A 20,287-nucleotide genomic window follows, 5' to 3' on the forward strand; every position below is an offset into this window, starting at 1 on the left:
TAAGGCCATGATTCAGTAACATCTTGACTACTGTGAAAATATTTGATCACCCAGGTTCCTTGGGAATCAGGAGGTAGGGGAAAAGATTCAGAGACAAGTGACCAAACTCATGATAGGTATGTGGAATACTGCTTATGAAGGTGTGTGTGTATTCAAAAGTTTAGTTGATAGGCAGAAAAGAGGGCACATGACAGGAACATTATTAAAAGGGTTTTTATCAGAGAGAGACACAATATTTCTCTTTGTGATACTTGAGAAAGTTATGTTAGAGTGTCGTTAGTAAATTTATTAATAAAAATATATAAAGATTGGTATCTTTAATTTATAGTATAATGAAGTGAAGAAACTTTCAACATCTATCTTTAATCCAGAGTATTTTAGTAATAAGATGTGAAACCTTTTGGCTGCTTGTATATGGAAATACGACTTCTGCATTACTTCAACCTTGGTATCACTTCTGGGTCTGGCCACCATTGATGAGACCACAACCTTTATTTGAGGTCTCACCACTGATGAGACCTCAAATAAAGGTTGAAACTGGTCTGGGTAGCAACCCTTCCCACAATGCACAATATTATACATATCGTAAGAATATGTGCTTTGCATTGTGGGATACTATGGCAAATGATGTTAAGTCATTAGCCTCTATATACGAGTTGCCCAGACATAAAGTTACTTCAAGGGCAAACTTTGTTTGCTTACACTTGGATAAAGGATTAAACCAAGAATATAATTTCTTAGCATCTTTAATTTATAGTATAACTAAGTGGAAAAACTTTCAACTTGATGTGAGTGAATTGTAACAAATACTGGCACAGCTTGTAGGAGTTGCATCAACTGTCCCGTATAATTTTTGCAGACTTATTTGAAAAGCGACATTAATTAATAATGATGTCTGCTAACTGGAATTTACAGTACTTATGCTTACATTTAAACAAATATAAAGGATTACTAAATCACTTAAGGAATTGACAATGTAGATAAGAATATAAATTAAATTACACTTTAATAAATATTTCCAATATTTCGGCAACGTCAGGTTGCCATCTTCAAAAGGAACTTACAAAAAAGGCACGTGCACGTTAACACACTTAAACAACCGACACTCCAGAATTAAGTTCTCTCTGGAAAAAGAGGAAAACAACAGCCTCCCTTTCCTAGACACACAAGTCACCTGCTAGAAAAACAAGGTTCTTCTCAGTTTATAGAAAACCCACCCATATAGGCAGATACATTCACCAACAATCCCACCACCCTCCCTCACAACAATATGGAGTGGTGAAAACACTATACAACGGGGCTAAACTAATCTGTTCTAATGACAAGGCACTAAACACTGAACTAAAACACATCCTCAACACTTTCTCAGCCAATGGCTACCCCCCCAAAAAATATTGAAACCAACAAACCACAACCCCTTCCCCCCCCCCCCTCACAACAAGGATTACTCTAAATCCATCACCATTCCCTACATTCGAGGCGCCTTGGAAAAAATTACCAAAATCTTAAAAAAGTATGACCTGACCTCCTGTTACAAACCTTACAGAAAATTGGCATCCCTTATCTGCTCCACTAAAGACCAACCACTTTCCCCAGACCTAACTGGTGTATACCAGGTCCCTTGCAGCTGTAAACTGTCTTACTTTGGCCAAACAGGCAGGACAGCAAATATCAGAATTTCTGAACACAAGGACATCCGGTTTTACAAGTACAGCCACTCTGGTCTTGCAGACCATGCTCTGGATATATGCCACAGAATATGGTGGAAGAAAGCTACAGTAATACACCGTAGCAAGTTTAAATTAGAAAGACTATTCATGGAATCAGCCTCAGTCCTAAGAAACTCTCCAAACCTCAACAAATTTGGTTGCATGAGACTGCCCCAAATTTGGGAGGCTTACATCAGCAGAGCTTCAGCCCAACGGCCAAGAACACCTACATAGCCCGCTAGGGGGACCATCAGGACTTTTAGGAGAACAATAGCTTCATCACTTCATTCTCAGTTAATGTGTTGTAATGCCTACGTGAACGTGCCTTTTTTGTAAGTTCCTTTTGAAGATGGCAACGTGACGTTGCTGAAATATCGGAAATATTTATTAAAGTACAATTTAATTTATATTCTTATCTATGTTGTCAATTCCTTAAGTGATTTAGTAATGCATAACCAATGTACAAGCTTGTCTACAAGAAATGTAAAGGATTTAAACTACTGCTTGTGAAATTAATAAAAGTGGAAACATTTCACAGATATATTCATTTCAGTGCTATCAGTTTTTTTCTTTTTCTTTTCTTTTTTAATACTATCAAAATGTACAGATGTTTTGTATTTCAGTTCCAGGTATGTTTTTGCAATAATTATGTATGCCTTTTGATGCAATATACACATACTGAGGATGTTTTGTGAGATGTGTCTATCTTCTGGCGGAGAAGCACTTAACACTTCAATTCACACTTCAGTTGCTGATGTGTTAATTGCCTCTCAGGTATCTTTTGATTAGCATAAATTGAGGATATAAACTATAAAGCTCATAGATTCTTTATTACTAAAGGCATTCTTAGTTTCCACATAATTTTAAAAAATTTCCATATACTTATGCCTTTTCCCAACAGCTGAAGGAATGATAACTGTCACTTCAATCAATTCCTCACAGTTTATTCAGCAGGAGCAGTGTCATCATTTGGGTAGACAATAATGCCAATAAGCAATGCCCATGGAGCAGTTTATCCTCTTAATGTAGTCAAGCAATTTCTGTCTTCATTTGCCTGTTTTTGCAAAAGCTTTCAAATCTAATTATGAGGGTGGTCTGAAAAGTTCTTGGCCTCGACCATAGATGGCAACACTATCAGCAAGATTTTTTTTTTTCTAAGTTGATACATCTGTCATGTCATAAGCATCCACGTGAAATTGCAAATCATTCTATTAAGCAGTTTGTTTTATTATTATTATTATTTGTGACACCTCCAAGGAGTCCGAAGACTCATCGCAGAAGGACACCTACTATATAACTGTCTCCAACGAACCTCTACCAATCATCTCCATCAACGCCATCTATCGCCTACCACCACAACTAGTATTTTTTTGTTTGTAAATTGCGTGTGTTCTGAAGGGCCGATTTATCTGTATGAGGGATGAAAAACTCGAGTTTCCAGGAGAAAAAACCCTGTTATCTCCATATGAGATCGGCTAACTCACCTTTATACAGCAGTCTGAAGCAAAAGTGTTGTCTGTATCCCTTGAAATGGATAAAATTGAGTATCTCGAGCTCATAAAAGTTTATGGGCACTCTTCTCCTTTGTTTTTGACAATTAAGAAATGGGCTGCCAAGTTTAAACGCAGCTGTACTAGCCTTGAAAATGATTCACGTGAAGGACGTCCAAAAAGTGTAACAAGACCAGAAATCATTGATCGAGTGCACGATTATTGGATGACCGGTGAGTCAAAGTGTGTGACATTCACATGCCTTGCATGTGAATGTCTTTAATCTGTTTGGTTGCAGATATTAATAGAATAGTATATAAAACAAATCACAACTAAAACTATTGCCAAAAAAGAAACTTTTTTGGCAAGCAATTTCACAAAAAGTAAGTGGTTTTTGTGAAAATTTATTTTATTGCTGGCTGTTACTAATAAGCAGATAATCAACATTATTCAGAAGAAAATACCAGGAAAATGTAGTTTAAGTAATAGATACTGAATATTATAGATCCATCATAAAATTTTAATAGCCAAATAAACTGAGACTTGAAGTTTCAAAGTTTATTAGAGAGCTTATTATAGCTTATTAGCCACAAAAAATGATAATCTATAATATTCGTAGTATCAATTACTTAATTATGTCAAATTGAAGCCTTTTATGCTCTATATTCTGGTGTACCTTTTTTGTTTATTATCTGCACAGTCATGATTTTTCCTTAGCTATTTCAGGGGTGGCTCATCTATAGGGACCGAGTCCCACCTATATTTGTATAACTCCAAATAATTGTAGTTTTAAAAAATATGTTTCTTGTAATTATTATTTTTTATCTATTTCCAACACGTTTTATTGTTTAATAAAAAAAAATTACTGTAGTATTTTGTGGCAATATTGTATAATGCAACTTAGTACAGTCTCTGTGGCCAGCCACGGCTGGCCCTATTTTATATGTGTAGAACCCAGGAAATGTATGCAGCAAGTGCACTAGCTATTGTGTTTGTTTACTGGGCGCAATGCTTATCTTGAGGCCAGTTTAGTCTGACCCAGTCACTGCATTTTCACGTACATACATAGCGTGCGATTCTTTGATTGTGAAGCACGTGAACTAGCGATTATGTTTGTTTACCGGGCAACGCTTATCTATTTAGTCTGCCCCAGTCACTGCGTTTGTATGTAAATAGTCAGCGATTCTTCCATTGTCTTATTATTTATTCTTGTTGTTGATCTGTTTTATTGTTTTTAGTATGTTTAATTATTCTTGTCATTTTTTGTTATAATTTATTTTAAAGTTTACATTTTTATTACGTTCATAAACAATACATTTTAACTATGAACAAAATCGATAGTTTATTGGAAAAACGTTTCTCTTTATTTCTCGGAAGTTTCAACATTGATTTATAAAATAAATAATAGAAATAACTTTTTTTTTTTTAACACTTGAAAAATGAAAACATTTTGCTGGGTGGCCAGCTGGAGTCGAACTAGCGTCTTTAGATTTCTGGTTCATTGCTCTAGTCCGTTGAGCTTCTTCTTCTTGTTTTTTTTTTGCTCTAGTCCGTTGAGCTATGCCCGCAACTGCAAATCTTTCGAGTTTTTGTGTTATTAATACGTTGAGCGCGTATATGTTACATCCTAACAATTTTAAAAAATTAATAGCTCAATGCATCAGTGGATTCTGACTAAACATTATTGTAATAGACATAATAACTATAAATCAATAATAGAACCCACTATATAAATATAAAAAAATTAAGTTGTTTTTGGCCCCACCTATTTTTATTGTCACCAGCTGCCACTGGCTATATTACAGATATTATCACAGTGCTAATATTAATTCAAAAAAAAAAAAAAAAAAACTCTGTGAGGTATTTGCAAAATAATGAAGAAACATGTCTGACCTACTAACATATGGGAGCATTTGCCCCTTTACATTTATGTGTGTATCCAATCAATCCCATGGTTTAAGCCAAATCCACAAATAATTTCTGAAGTATTTTATGTTTTTTTTTTTATTCAAATAATTTTTCTTATTTTAAACTTTTCATCATGCGTATATCAAGGATTTAGGCCTAGCATGGCTGTTCCGGCCTTAGAAGTCATCATTGAATCGTTTAAGAGGACGTCCTGGTTTTAAATATTAAATATTTTATATATCTAAGTATTTTTTGTTTTGTTTTTTTTGTCTCAAAAACCAAAACAATTAACACAAATAAAATAAGGCATGTGCAAAGGTATTCACTTTTCTTTAGGAAGCCACTGGTTCAAATATAACTAATTAACTCTTTTTCAAGATTTTAAAAAAATGCAAATCAAGAGAATGCTTTAACAGATACAAACCTGATTTTAGGAGATATTTACCAATATATTACTACTAAAAGAAACAATTGGTTTTATTATTATGGTATTCAAATATACATCTCTAACATATTCTTCTGCATTATGGTAATTTCATAATTTTATTATATAAAAATATTTTAGCATATTAATATACAGAATATTCTGTATCAATGTTTTACTAAGGAAATAAAAGTATTGTCAGGGAACTACAAAATAACATAAGTAAAAACAAAAGAACTTTAAATTATTTTTCATCTAGATGAAGCTATTAATCCAATGTCTTCTGTGATGTTTTTCAGAGACAGAGAGAGAGAAGAGAAGGGAAGAGACAAAATTAAAGTATCACCAGAATTAGTGAGGTTGATTTCATGTTTAAAATTTTTTGCAATGAACAACTCACTTTTTCTCCTTTACATATAGCAATGTTATTCTATTATGTGAAATGTGTGAATTTCAACTCAGACATTACTTGAAAAAGGGGAGTTGGGGATAATCACATAAGGAGAACACTGCTGATGGGAGCTAAATTAGTGGTAATCGAAATACTCCTATGATGTTAGCGAATTTCTAAGTATCCACAGTACTGTACATCAAATGCTGTAATTAGAAAATTGAAGCATTTGAAAAATGTTATCATTATTATTATTATGTGACACCTCCAGGGAGTCCAAAGAATCATTGAGGGGAGAGCACCTACACTACAACAAAAAGCAACTATACCAATGCCATCTACAGCCCACCACTACTACTACTACTAGTATTTTCACAGACAATCACAAACATCCATGCCCATGGCAGGATTTGAACCTGCAGCCCTTTGAATGAAGAGCAGATATGCTAACCAATTGGCCAACCAGGCTGGCGAGTGGTTAGTGGTTTTAAGAAAAATAAAAATTGAATTCTGCTTGTGCAAAAGGCAGAAGTATATATCTGAAATCTGCAATGAGTAAAATGTTTTTAGATGATAATTTCATGTTAACCCTCTTTAAACAATTATCCATGTTAGAATTAAAACTTAAAAAAAATGAAACCATTTTGACATCTAAACATTTCTAAAATATTTTAGTCTATGTATTATTGTATTATCAAAGCTTAATAATAAAAAAATGGCTAGGAATTGAATTTAATTATGTAGATCCATGTATTGGACTGATGTTAGTGCCAACTGTTGTTTACATCCCCTAGCACAGGGGTCGGCAACCTTTTTGGATTGAACAGCCATTTTTAAAATTATATCTGTTAAAAAAAAATTTAGGGAGTCGCACACAGTGATGAGTAACCAATGGCCCGCGGCCCTCTCAGGTTTTTTGTGCAGTCCACAGTGTTCGTTTTGTATGGCAGAATTAGTATATTTTAATTAAAAATCTATTTTATGAATGTTAATTTTTACATGTGGATTTATTTGTGCAGGTTAACAAATTAAAATATAGCTAAATAATAGAAAACAAATAAATACTTTCTCATAAAAGAAAAAGAAAATATTCTTTATGTGGATCAAACTGAGTATTTGATTTGCTATTTAATTGCTCATCACTGCTTTAAATTTAGAAACTACATTGAAAAATATTATAATTAAATTATTTATTCAGTTTTTTTTTTTACAGTAACACGTGATCATACTTGTAAAACACGGGAGTGGCATGTCACATGAAATCATATGATATTTTTAAATATTAACCAACAAAACAAAGATTTTCTTCTCCTTACAAAAACATATGTATAAAATCCAATATATACCTATTTCTTTAAATTTTTTTTTTTAATTTAAAATATCTTCTTAGTGCGACTTTTGCTGTTGAACTTATTGGGATAGTTTCTCAATATGTGACGAATACACCATAATTTTCATTTTCAAACATGCGAAAGACTCATGTTGTTTAGTAGGTTTCTCAACTTACTTTTAATAAAAATCATATTAGAAAATATTTGCTCACAAAAATATGTCAATCCAAAAATCGATAGAAGTCCATATGCATATGTTTGAAATCAATGAATGTAAGTGTCCAGTAAACAATTCCACGTGTCAAATACAATCTGATCTTGCTTTTTAAGATCTTCTATTTCAGACCATTTTTTTGTATTGCAAAGGTAGATTTTTGTCTTTCCAACTCCTCCAGGTCAGCTTTAAGATTTCTAAATTTTGAATTCCACAAATCCTGGGTTTTCAGGTCTTCTAACTGAAGTTGAAATGCATTTTTTCAATTCCAGCAAAAGGTCAAAAATTTAATTCAGCAGGATTAATTTCAAGTGGTCGCAATAAAAATAAGTAGTTGCCTTGTTCTTTCTAAATTCCTCAAATCTCCTATTAAATGCAGATCGCATATTTACCACAATTTCTTTGAAAAAGGTTAAATTTATGGAATTATTATCAGCTTGTTCTTGTTGATATTTCTTCAACATAGGAAAATGTAATAATGTGCCTTTCTCTAAGTCTGTCGTAAACAAATATAATTTTTGTTCAAACGAAATCACTTCTTCTAAAAGCAAAACTGCTGTATTTCCCTTTCCCTGTAGTTTCTTATTTAGTGCGTTTAAATGGGAAGTCATATCCACCATAAAGTAGAAGTTTTGTAAAATGTAAATAGAATGTAAAGAAGGATTATCGCATATGATTTCAAAGAGTTCAAACATGAAAGTATTAAATTTTTCAGCATTGCATGTATTATTTTCAATTGTAAAATATCCTTGACTTAATGTAAAATGTCCTTAATTTATTGCAAATGCTACATTTAAGGTTTTTAGTTTCTAATTTAATAAATAACATTCATTTTGCATTATTCAAAAATAGATTGTTTAATAACGAACAGAGCCGCAATTATTCATTCAAAGAGCCGCAGGTTGCCGACCCCTGCCCTAGCAGAATGATTCTGAAACTGAAAGTTAATTCCTTTTCAGTGTGCACTCACTTGTGATGTGTGAATAAATGTTTCAAGCCAATTATTTTTCTGTTCCTGTAGTTGACAGTAAGAGAGCCTTCATTTGTACAAGAGCTCAATAGACAGTTTTTGCAATTACAAGAAGTTTGTATTTTTAAGACAAAACTGCAAACTACAAAACTTGACTATTAACTAGAACAAGTTTTTGAAAGATTTCTAGGGTTTTCTGTACCTTCGAAATCAGAAGACTTCTGGCATCTCATTACAGTCATGGCTGTCTGATACCATGATGCAAATGAACTAAAAACTATCAAATTTTTGACTTTTTTTCAGAATTTTACAAGATATATGGAAAATTTAGGAAGCATTTTCTCTTGGGACGGGGGAATTATTATCCTCCAGGGTGGTGATGTATATCTTCACCAAAATGAAAAAAAAAAAAAAAAAAGTACATACTGTGTATTATTATGATTTTACCTCCAAGTCAAGAGCTCAACAAAGGAGGCCATACATCACCCATGCCAACTGCCATAATTTCTGTTAACCTCAGTCATACTAGATACACTCAACACTTCAAGAGACAAACTAATCCACTCACACATTGCTCTGTGAGAGAAAAATCTAGCTCCTACCTTTTAACTGCAAGCAAACTTAACTTCCATGGATATTTCCATGTTCTCTCCCCACCTTACCTTCCATATAATGAAAAATTTCATCAGATCCTATAATACCCATTCAGAAGATTATAGATCTCTATCATATCACCTCTCTTTCTCCTGTTAACCAGAGTCTCTGGTCCACATACTCTCAGTCTGTCCTCAAAATCTATGTTCCATAATCCTGATATAATCTTTGTAACTCTTCTTTACACTCTTTCCACAGTTTCTTTATCACCTCGGAACCAAGGATACCAAATCTGTGCACAATAGTCTATGTGCAGTAGTATCAAGGTTTGGTAAAGAGGCAAAATGACTTCCTTATCCTTACTTGTCAAGGTTTGTTTCAACATTTCAATTATCCTCTGAGTTGTATTTGCACTTTTTGCTATGTAACATTTGGAGTTGAAATTCCTATCCACCATAACGTCAAGATCCCTAGCCTCGTCAGTTTCTTGTAGCATAGTCTTGCTAATATAATATGCTGTTAGAAATTTTATCACACCAAAATGCATAACTTTACACTTACTAACACTAAAATGACAGGCATTATTATTTGCCCAAATTTCCAGCCTATTCAAATTATTCTGTAAGCACTGGATACCAGTAGCATCCTGATTGTTCTGTCTATCTTTGCATCATCAGCAAACAATTCAACAGAAATGAACAAAGGACTGATCTCTGGGGGTACAGTACTAGTTACCTTAAATCTGGCAGGTTCACATCCCACATATACCACTAAGTATAAATAATACAAAAAACATAAGGGAGGAAAAAAAAAACTTTTTTGTTTGGAATATGAAATTCTGAATATGAACATAGGGTGTTTTTTGTAGGCCTTCTATAAAGTTATAGAAGGCCTACAAAACAAATAAAGTAGAGATAGGCAAGGATGTGAAATGCATAAAAAAACAGCATTCAAAAAGATGGTGGTTGTTAGTTAAGAATGAATAATAAATATGTGCATCTTGTATACTTTAAAAATATATATATAGCCTAAACAAATTAATCATAAACACAAATTTGCACAGCTTATTATGTAACATTAATATTATATTATATTTAGGAAGGAAGAACAACCAGCTAGATTTTTTAACATGCACAATGAAGTTTCTTCATTGTGCATGTTAAATAATCATAGCAAACTAACATCAAACAAGAGTGTCTGCGCTATACAGTGGAAAATTAATGAAAAGAAGAACAAACAATAATATTGCATAGCTAAGTAACTCCAAATCACAGTTACTGCTATTTTTAATTTATTCATATGCAGTTCCCCCATTCCTCAACCGCCCCTTTGGTTGAGCCCTCCTAAAGAGAGATTAAATACTATATCCTATGACTGTAACCTGTGTGTTCATGGGGCCAGTTTGCCTGCTTGTGGGATGAAAACCCCCAGATAAACTGAGGGAAAAACCCTGCTGTTCACACCCAAGATTGGCTAACTTGGCTATGGTTGAGAAAGATCCTTAAGCTCCTCAAGCTGTCAACAGGAATCGAACCTAGGACAATCCTTCCACAGGCATATGGTTGCGAAGCGCATAGCCACTAGGTAACCGTGCAGACAGTTACTGCTATATAGTTGTGGCATGTATCAACTTTAAAAAAATTGGAAAAACTTTATTTTATATTAACTTTTTTCTTCGGAATTACATCTATTAGGATGCCATTCTAAAGAAAAGTGCTGAATTTAAGTTGATTTTTTTTTATAGGGATAATGTTATAATTTTTTTTTTCTATTATATTATCCATTTCATGTTATATTACAGTTTAACATATGTCCACATAACTCCATAACTCATTCAGTTTCAATAATGCTGTCTGGCTGGAAAAACCTGGGTTCAAAACCCATGCAGGACATAAAAAACCTTTATCAGAACTTTTCATCTGAGGAGAAGCTAATCAAGCTAGACAATCTCATATGAAGGTGGCAGGGCCGACAAAACAGACAAATCGGCCTGAAAAACACATGCAGTATGCAAAAATAGTAAACTATAGGAATAAGTATAAACCATCTTTTTCATTGGCTCTCATTTTGAAAGCATGCATCGTATAATGTAGATCTACTTATATGCATAAAAAAAATTGCACTGCATTTGTGATCTGTGCATCATGGATCACAAGTGCAGTGCAATTTCATTAGTTAAGAATGAATAATAAATATGTGCATCTTGTATACTTTAAAAAAATATAGCCTACACAAAGCTGACTTCAGCCAACTTACTGATTGAAACCTTCAAGGACTACTGTTTTGGAGTCAGATAAATGGTAGTTTACTCTCTCTCTCTCTGTGTTTTGCATTTTCCTCCCAATAATAACCCTAACAGGAGGTAATTTACGAGGTAGGCTATAAAAGTTTCTGGCCTGACACACAAAATTCAAGCTAATTTTAAAAAGCCATGTTCGACAGCTAGCACCATCTATGGGGAGCTAAGTGTACCAGTTTCAACTCTTTACCAGCATTATTCAGTTGGAGGCACTTGTTTGACTAACATGTGGCATGCTAAGTGGCTATAATGTTAAAAATAGTACTGTGCTGTGATCAAGTTTTTCACCAAAGACGAGCTTTCTCCAAGTGCTATCGAACAACGATTGGATGGTGTTTATGGGGAAGCTTCTCTTTCGTATTCCACCATGAAGGAGTGAGCTAAACAGTTTTGGCTAGGAAAAGAAAGCATCAAAGATGATCCTCATGATGATCGGCCTGTGCAAGTGATGATTGAGGAAAATGTCTCTCTTGTTGAAGAGGAACTGCTCAAGGACAGATGGCTGAAGTTCAAGGAAATCTCAGCAAGGTTATGGCTTTCTATAACAACTGTCTTTTGCATTATTCACAAGAAGCTTCACATGACAAAGTTCGGTGCAAGGTAGGTGCTCCAAATTCTCTCTTCAATTCAGAAGGAGCTTTGTGTGACCTGTTCCCATAAATATTTAGAGCTATGCCAAGGGAATCAGAGAAAAGTACTGAAATCCATTGTCACCGGGGATGAAACCATAGTTATTTAGTTATTTATTATGATCCTCTTTCCAAAAGAAAATCCATGGAGCGGCGCAAACCAGACAAAGCACCACTGAGAAAAGCCAAGGTCACTCAGTCTACCAAGAAGATCATGGTAACAATATTTTGGGATTGCTGGGGAATTCTCTTGATCGACTTCAAGGAAAGGAATACCACCATGAATACAGAATATTATGCTTCACTCCTGCACAAACTGTGTGACACCATAAAGGAGAAGAGACAAGGAATGCTGAGTCATAGTGTTTGCCTGTCTCATGACAATGCTCCAGTTAATATGGCTATTGTTGCGAAGGCTGCAGTGAAGGACTGTGGCATCCAGGAAATTGCCCAGATCTAGGACTCGGTGACCTCTTCTCGAAACTGATGAACGACCTTCGAAGAGAAAATTTGCAGATGGCAATGAGGTGAAAGATGCAGTTTTAGGCCATTTTGCAGACAAAAGTGCAGACTATTTTTTCAAGGGCATAAAAATGTTAATTCAAAGATATGAAAAGTATTCTTAAGTAAAGGGAAATTATGTTGAAAAGTGAGACAGTTGTTTTCTTTCTATCACCTCTAAAAGTTAGGCAGGCCGGAAACTTATGGAACCATTATCGTATTTCCTACATGGCCCCATTGCATACAATGCATATATTACATGTAGCATCCAAGTACTGATTAACATTTATATTTATATTTTTTTCTTTCTATCACCTCTAAAAGTTAGTCAGGCTGGAAACTTATGGAACCACCATCGTATTTCCTACATAGCCCCATTGCATACAATGCAAATATTACATGTAGTGTCCAAGTACTGATTAGCATTTATATTTATATTTTTGTATCAATATTGATATTTACATTTATATTTTTATATCTATATGTACGTATTTAGATCTATACATCCATTTTTATATTTATATATACATATATTTACACTATATAATTCACACAATATCAATAATTTATGTTACATCAACAACTGGAAGTTGATCTCATTGACAAAATTAATTAATTTTGAGTAACACTTTTAAAAAAGTCTCTGTTTTGACACTATCCACATGTTCTCAGAAGTGATGATGTGTTGTATTAGGGGCATATGGATGGAGTCCATTAGCTGACAGTTGTCAAGTATGTGATTGACAGTCTGTTGAAGAGATGTGGCCAACAAATGCATGATAGGGATTCCAAGTTTCGGTAGTGTCTTAATTTTTCATGTCCTGTTAATAATGTGGTTAAACCTGGAGAGATGGAGTGTTTTTTCAGCCAGAGTCTGCTTCTTGGCAAGAATTCTTTTGTTGTTGACATTTTCCATTCTTCTTCCCAGAAATTTAGGCTTTTTTTCTTCTGTAAATGTTTTTATAGCAGTTTTCGAGTACTTTTGAAACGTAACTTGTTTCTAGTTGTTCATTTATAGCCACTTCTTTAGCCACATTATTTACCCAGCAGAACTTGATTTTCCATCCCTCTAGACCATAGGTTCACAAAGTGGGACGTACCGTCCCCCAGTGAGCGGTGAAGCCTTCTAGGGGGCGCTATAGTGGGATCAGAAGCATTTGGAGGTGTTCAGGCAGTCTAGGGGTCGGTGGCTCTTATAGAAGAAATTAATAATATATATTTAAAAATTAATTATTTTCGTGATTTTGCGATTAGATAATCATTTAAAATTTAAATATTGCATTTTAATTCATCTTATGCCCATCTTACATGATCAATTTTTTTATCAATTTTCTATTTCAATTATTTAATCATTTGAAAATTTACCATGTCAGATAGAAATAGATGTCAATTTTCTACGTCAATGAGAAAATAGAGCATGTATATATGTTGTATAATAGGTTATGTTTACAGCAGCAAATATATTCATTATATTTCATTTCAAAATATATATAAAATATATAAAACCACTTTTCTAATTGATATGTACAAAAATAAACCCAATTTTATATAATTTATATAATGGGGGGGGGGTTACAAAATTTATGTCTTGCAAAGTGGGCGGTGGCCTGAAAAAGTTTGTGAACCTATGCTCTAGGCTGTGATTCCAAACCAGATTTCATCTGTCCTATTAATGCTCTATGGTTGTTCTAGTTTTTTATGCTGTCTATCGTGCTTCTACTGTCACAATAAATTGTTGCTGTCTTTTGATGAGAAGTGTTGAGTTCTAATTCCCAGAGATATGTAAGTGAATGAACTATAGCAAGTTATTCTGCTTGATTGTTGGAACAGAGGGGATGCAGTCTAGAGTAGCATTCTTGTATAATGGATTGTCAGTAACATGCAATGAAAGAACTGATGTTCCCTTTGGTTTTGCTTCTGTCAGTGTATATATAGAAAAAGTCACTTCAGAGCTTTCCTTCTCCTTAATATACGTTTTCTTTGCTGGGTGAGGTCATCTACTGTAGTGAAGCAGACATTCATAGCAATTTGGATTAATGTTGGAATTTCTGTTATATATTTTTCTGGAAGTGACTTCATATATAGAAAAGAATTCTTGCATTTTCAGGTAGATCAGTGTTGGATGAAATAGCGCAAGCTGCCTTGAAAGATATTGTCCTGTATCCTTTTAATTATTCGTATGGCTATAAGGCGTTGAACTCTGTTTAGCTTTTGTTGGTTTTTCTTTGATTTTAAGGCATGTTTCCTGGTAGGTACAACATAAGATATCAATGGTAGTATAGCTCCAGTATATATATATTGTTTTCAGTGCTCATTGGCCTAATTCTCACTTTATTCTTGCCGACTTAGCTAGAAGGTTTACTATTTGTAAGGTTTTTTTGGCAACATATACTTGTTGAAGGTAAATTTTTCATCTATTCTTACCCCTAGGTATTTTAACACACTGGCTACCTCGAGAACTTCCCCGTTCAAGAAGACTGCTACAGATTGTTTTGATTTTTTATGTGAGATGTGGAGCACTTTAGACTTTGTGCTATTGAAGGTAACTTTAATATGTGCCCATTCTGCAATTTTAAATAGTTCTTCATCGGCCGTTACTTCTAACTGTATGAATCATTATCATCGCATCATCAATTTTATTTTATTTTATTTCAGTATTAAAAGGAAGACTTAATAGCAAGTCGTACTGGATGTTCCAGAAACCTGGTCCACAGCAGGAACCTTGCAGACAGCCTTGTTTCATTTCTTTTGTTACAGCTGTAGTTTTTAATGTCATGGTTGCTTTTCTGTCTGTAAAATAAATTTTTATAAAGTACAGTAGGTTTTTCGACATTTGGAATCTCTTAATTGATTATTAAGGCTGGCCTCCATGCAGCATTGCAGGCTCCTTGTACATTGAGTGAGATCAGTAGTACATCTTTTTTCTGCTGTAGACTGTCTTCTGTAAACTCTTTAACCTCCATGATTGCATCTATTGTGCTTCTTGAGGTCAAAAATGCATACTGATTGCTGCATAAACAGGTCTATTGAGTAGACAAAGCACATTATTTGGTTTATCAGAAGTTTTTCTAGTACCTTACCTGCAACATTTCTAAGATTGATTAGCCTGCATTTCCTAATTTCATCAGATGTATCTTTTCCTGGTTTGATTATGGGTATAATTTGGAGCATCTCCATAATAAAGGAAACTGCCCTCTTTTTAGCGTTCGTTGTAAACTGCTGTTATGAATTCGGAGAATTCAATAAACCCTCTTAGGAATATATTGCATTATTCTGTCCTCTCCAGGAGTTTATCTTGGATCCAATGATCTTAATACTGACTCAATTTCATTAGTTGTAAATAAATCATCATTAGGAGTGTCTATGTCTGTTTCCAATCTTTGTCTTAAGTTTTGTGGATTTCGTCATCTGTTGATTCGTTGTCATCAGAAATAAACTTGTTTATTATCATAACTATGTGCAGTTTCTGCTAAGTTTTTAATGTAAGAGCCATCAGTTTTCTTAATAGTTGATACTATTGGTTTTCCCTTATTCTTGCTTGCTGCTAATTTATAAAGTTTCAGGAATTCGATATGGTTGAAACAGTACAGAGTTTTTTCCATGATTCTGTTTTCACATTTGTAATTTTGGACTGATAGCTGTATTTGGCTTTATAGTAGTTCTGTTTTCTACTCTGTCCTAAATCTGGATTATTGTATGTTCTTTGATAATCATCTGAGTGTGTATACACATTCTCTTAGGACTGTTAGTTTGTCATTCCACCAAGGTACTGATTTTCTTCCATCGATGTCTAGATTCTTGGTTGTTCTGAGTATTTGGTCACTGGATTTTTTCAGACTTGATGAAAGTGCAGAAGCAAGGAAGTCTATATTGGCTTGTGCAGATGTCCAGATAGCTAGGTTCTTGCCTAAGCAGAGCTGTTGTTCGCTGATCCCATTAAAGTCATGCTCTGAGATTAAGCATGCAAATTCTGTTTTTAATGCTTTTACAAATATGTCTAGATTGGTTTTGTTGATGAAATACTTAATGTTAATGAGATGGTTTGTCTTGTGTATTCTGTTTAAATTTTTGTTACTGATGATGAAACTTAACACATGATGATCAGAACAGCTTTCCTCTTTCTCATATCTCTATTCAGAAACCTCAGATAAAGTAGTGTCATTTGCTACTGTCAGATCAATGAAGCTGCTTCCTCTGATATTTTCAAATGATAGGATATTACAGTCATTGTTTAGTATGTGTAGGGAATCTGATGCTAAAAACTCTTGCAGATTTTTACCTCTATTGTTTGTGCTCTCATTAAATCATAAAACTGAATGCCCGTTACTATCCATACAAAGAATTAGGGCATGATTGATAGTAAAATCCACGATGTTGCCCATTTTTTCCAAGTCTATTTTATGTCACTATGATAGTCTCGATACGTACTCGCAGTAAAGGTTTTGATTCTACAGTATGTAATTTCAATAAGTACCAAGTCCTTGTTGCTGTACTGAGAAATTAATACTGCCTTGTTTTCAGGGATGACCATGAGTATTGCAGCTGTCTTTCTTTCTGATCATTTGGAAAATATTTTATTATTAGTTGGAAAGCCACATATTTTGTTGTTGATGTTGTAAGGTTTGTGTATTAATGCTAGTCCTATATTTTTTCTATTTATGAGTTCTGATATATTATTTACAGCCTTAGAGTGTTGAAGATTTATTTGAAGGCAGGCCAGGGAAGTAGGGTTGTTTCTGCTAACTTTATTATTGCTTTTCGTACTCTATGAAAAGTGCCACGTGTTTGCAGTCATTTTTGATTTTGGCAATTTATACAGTTCATCTTGGACTCATCACAGGCACTCGCTGAATTTGCATTCCTTAGAGAAGAACAGACAGGTGGTTTGTCTCCTACAGTCTCATGTATGATGGTAGAGCTTATTGCAGTTAAAGCACCTCAGAATGCTCTTACACAATGGCAAATTCTCTACAGCATTTTAACATTGGTTTACAGCAATTTAGTCCACACCATTGGATTGATTTCAATAAGTTTCTCTTGTTCATTTTTTTATTTGTCATGATGAATTTCTGTGTCATCTCTTGTATCGCCACTGAAGAGTTCTTCATTTTGCATGTGGAGTGAATCAATTGCAATGTTCATAATGATTTCGCTGGGAATATCATATATATAATTAACCTTGGAAGATGTTTCTCAATGGGATTTGCTACTAATGTGTCTTTGTATTCTTTAGAGATTTTGTTACATAGCAAGTCTATGTCGGTCTCTTTGAATTCAATTAAGACTTCTCTGTTATTAATGCTTTTCATTTTTGTGATTCTGATTTTGATTTTTCATGGGTCTATTTTTTCTTTTATGATATTTTTGGTTTCTTTGCTGTTTAACTGAGCTATTAGTTTCACTATTATTATTATTATTATTATTATTATTATTAAGTAACACTCCAGGGAGTCCAAAGACTCATTGAAGGAGGGCACCTTCTCTACAACTCTTCATCAACTACTGCAACTACATCAACGCAATCTACCGCCTACCACCACAACTAGTATTTCCACAGACAATCACAAACATCCATGCTCATGGCAGGATTCGAACCCACAGCCTTTTGACTGGAGAGCGGATATGCTAACCACTCGGCCAACCAGGCCAGACCAGATACTGCCTACCACCACCACTAGTATTTCCACAGACAATCACAAACATCCATGCCCACGGTGGGATTCGAACCTGCAACATTTTGGCTGGAGAGTGGATACACTAACCACTCGGCCAACCAGGCCAGGCCAGATTGTTTATGATTATGATTGTTTTTAATGACTTGTGAGTAGGTTGAGCTAAGTTAGCCTATTCCTGTTTGATTGTAGTAGACTGTAATTTTTTTGATACTTTTGTTTCATTTTTCCTTTCACTGAATACTTTTTTTAGTTCGCTCACTGCAATTAGTATGGCTTTTTTAAATTATTTCTTAAATTACTGCTAACTTTGGCAATGTCACACAGCAAATTGAGGGCTTTTTCATACTTGTATATATATGTATGAAGTGCTTCTTCTGTTTTTTGTACACCAGATAAAGTCATCAAGAGCAGGACAAAACTAGTTGTGCTTTTTAACAATAAATAGAATGGATTACTCTATTTGTGTGTTCTGTTGGTTCAACTAATCATAAAAATTTATTAAATATATATCTTCTTGTTCTTATCATGGATAGGCCAAGTACCCTATTCTGGACTCATGCCATCACTTCCTTCATCTTCCAATTCTTCTTTTTTCATTTATTTTATATCTGTATAGTACTTTTGGCAGTCTGCTACTGTCCACTGAACTTAGATGTGCTGATTGTATTTACTTATATAGTAGTTAATTGATTTTATAATCAGAGACTGTAAAATTTCCTCATTTCTGCTGGCCTGGTTAGCCCAGTGGTTAGTATATCTGCTCTCGCTAAAAGGCTGCGGTTTTGAACCTGCTGTGGACATGGATGTTTGTGATTCTATGTGAAAATACTAGTAGTGGTGGTGGTAGGAAGTAGATGGCATTGATGTATTTGCAGTTTGTTGTAGCTGGTGGATTGAGTGGTGGAGACACAGAGCTGTAGAGTCCTCTCTCGATGAGTCTTTGGACTCCCTAGAGGTATCATGTAATAATAATAATAATTTGTTTTATGGTCTGACTTGGTATATCCTGCTATTTTTCTGAGAAATTTCATTTCTGCTGTTTGAATCTGTTTTTCATTCTTCTCTTTTATGGTCCATGTTTCACATGCATATAATAAAGTTAGTTTAGAGAAGATGTTATATAGTCTGATTCTATTGTGTTTTTGCACTGGGGATGGCCTAAATATATAATAAATAATGCTGCTTACTTTAACAAAATTTGATAATTTAATGCCTATATCTTTTTAATGAAAACTATAAAAAAGGGCAAGACTAAAGTAATTCTTGTCCTTCTAGTATTAAACCATAAACAAAAATGTCAAATAGAAAATATTTCTTTTTTTTTTTTTTTTTACTAGTTTTGTAAAATACTTTGTTTCACTTTTCCAGGAAATAACATGAATAAACTAAAAATCTAGAAAGCAAGTAATAACAGTTAACATCTGTAGTGAAAAATATTTGAACACATTTAAACAATGGAAAGCATTTTGGAAAGCGGATGTTATAATGGATTAATGAGGACCAGACTTGATGTAAAATCATCCCTTGTTTTCTGTTGCACTGTAAAGGATGCTACATCATTTCAGCCAATTCTGTGAATGCTCCTGAGTAAAAATGGTAATCTATGCAAAGCATTTTAGTTTGTTGCCATTCTACAGTAATTCCCCCCCCCCTCCTTATCCATAGGGGATACATTTTCAAAACCCTTAGTGTTGAAACCACAGATAGTACTGAACTCTACATATACATACATACCTATGATAAAGTTTAATTTATAAATTAGGCACAGTGAGAGATTAACAACAATAACTAATAGTAAAATAGAACAATTTTATAACAGTATACTGTAATAAAAGTTTTCTGAATGTGCATGGAATCTTAGCAACCTCAGTATACATTTTTTTTCCCCTTTCTTACTTATGAATTCAAGAACTTTCACCTTTTCACTTAAAGGAAGCACTTTACAGCTTCTTTTTGGCATATCGGAATTGCCAGCATGATTACTCTTGTGCTTTGAGGTTATTATTACATAAATAAGGATTACTTGAACGTAAGCACTCCGATACCAGGACAGACGATCTGATAACTGAGATGGGCTACTATGTGACTAATGGGTGCATAGTGTATAGAGTACAGCGTGGATACACAGTGTATATAGTACAGCATGGATACA

At 34.0% G+C, this 20,287-nt stretch overlaps 1 protein-coding gene across 2 annotated transcripts in view; it reads right to left on the reverse strand.

The window, feature by feature from the left end:
* fliI (FLII actin remodeling protein) overlaps window positions 1-20,287 on the reverse strand; it is a 437,463-nt gene that overhangs the window by 303,757 nt on the left and 113,419 nt on the right. The gene's annotated exons all lie outside the window — the stretch shown is intronic.

This window comes from Typopeltis vanoorti, chromosome 9 (assembly GCF_054136105.1).
Source record: "Typopeltis vanoorti isolate ZY-2024b chromosome 9, IOZ_Tvanoo_1.0, whole genome shotgun sequence".
Taxonomy (NCBI): domain Eukaryota; kingdom Metazoa; phylum Arthropoda; class Arachnida; order Uropygi; family Thelyphonidae; genus Typopeltis; species Typopeltis vanoorti.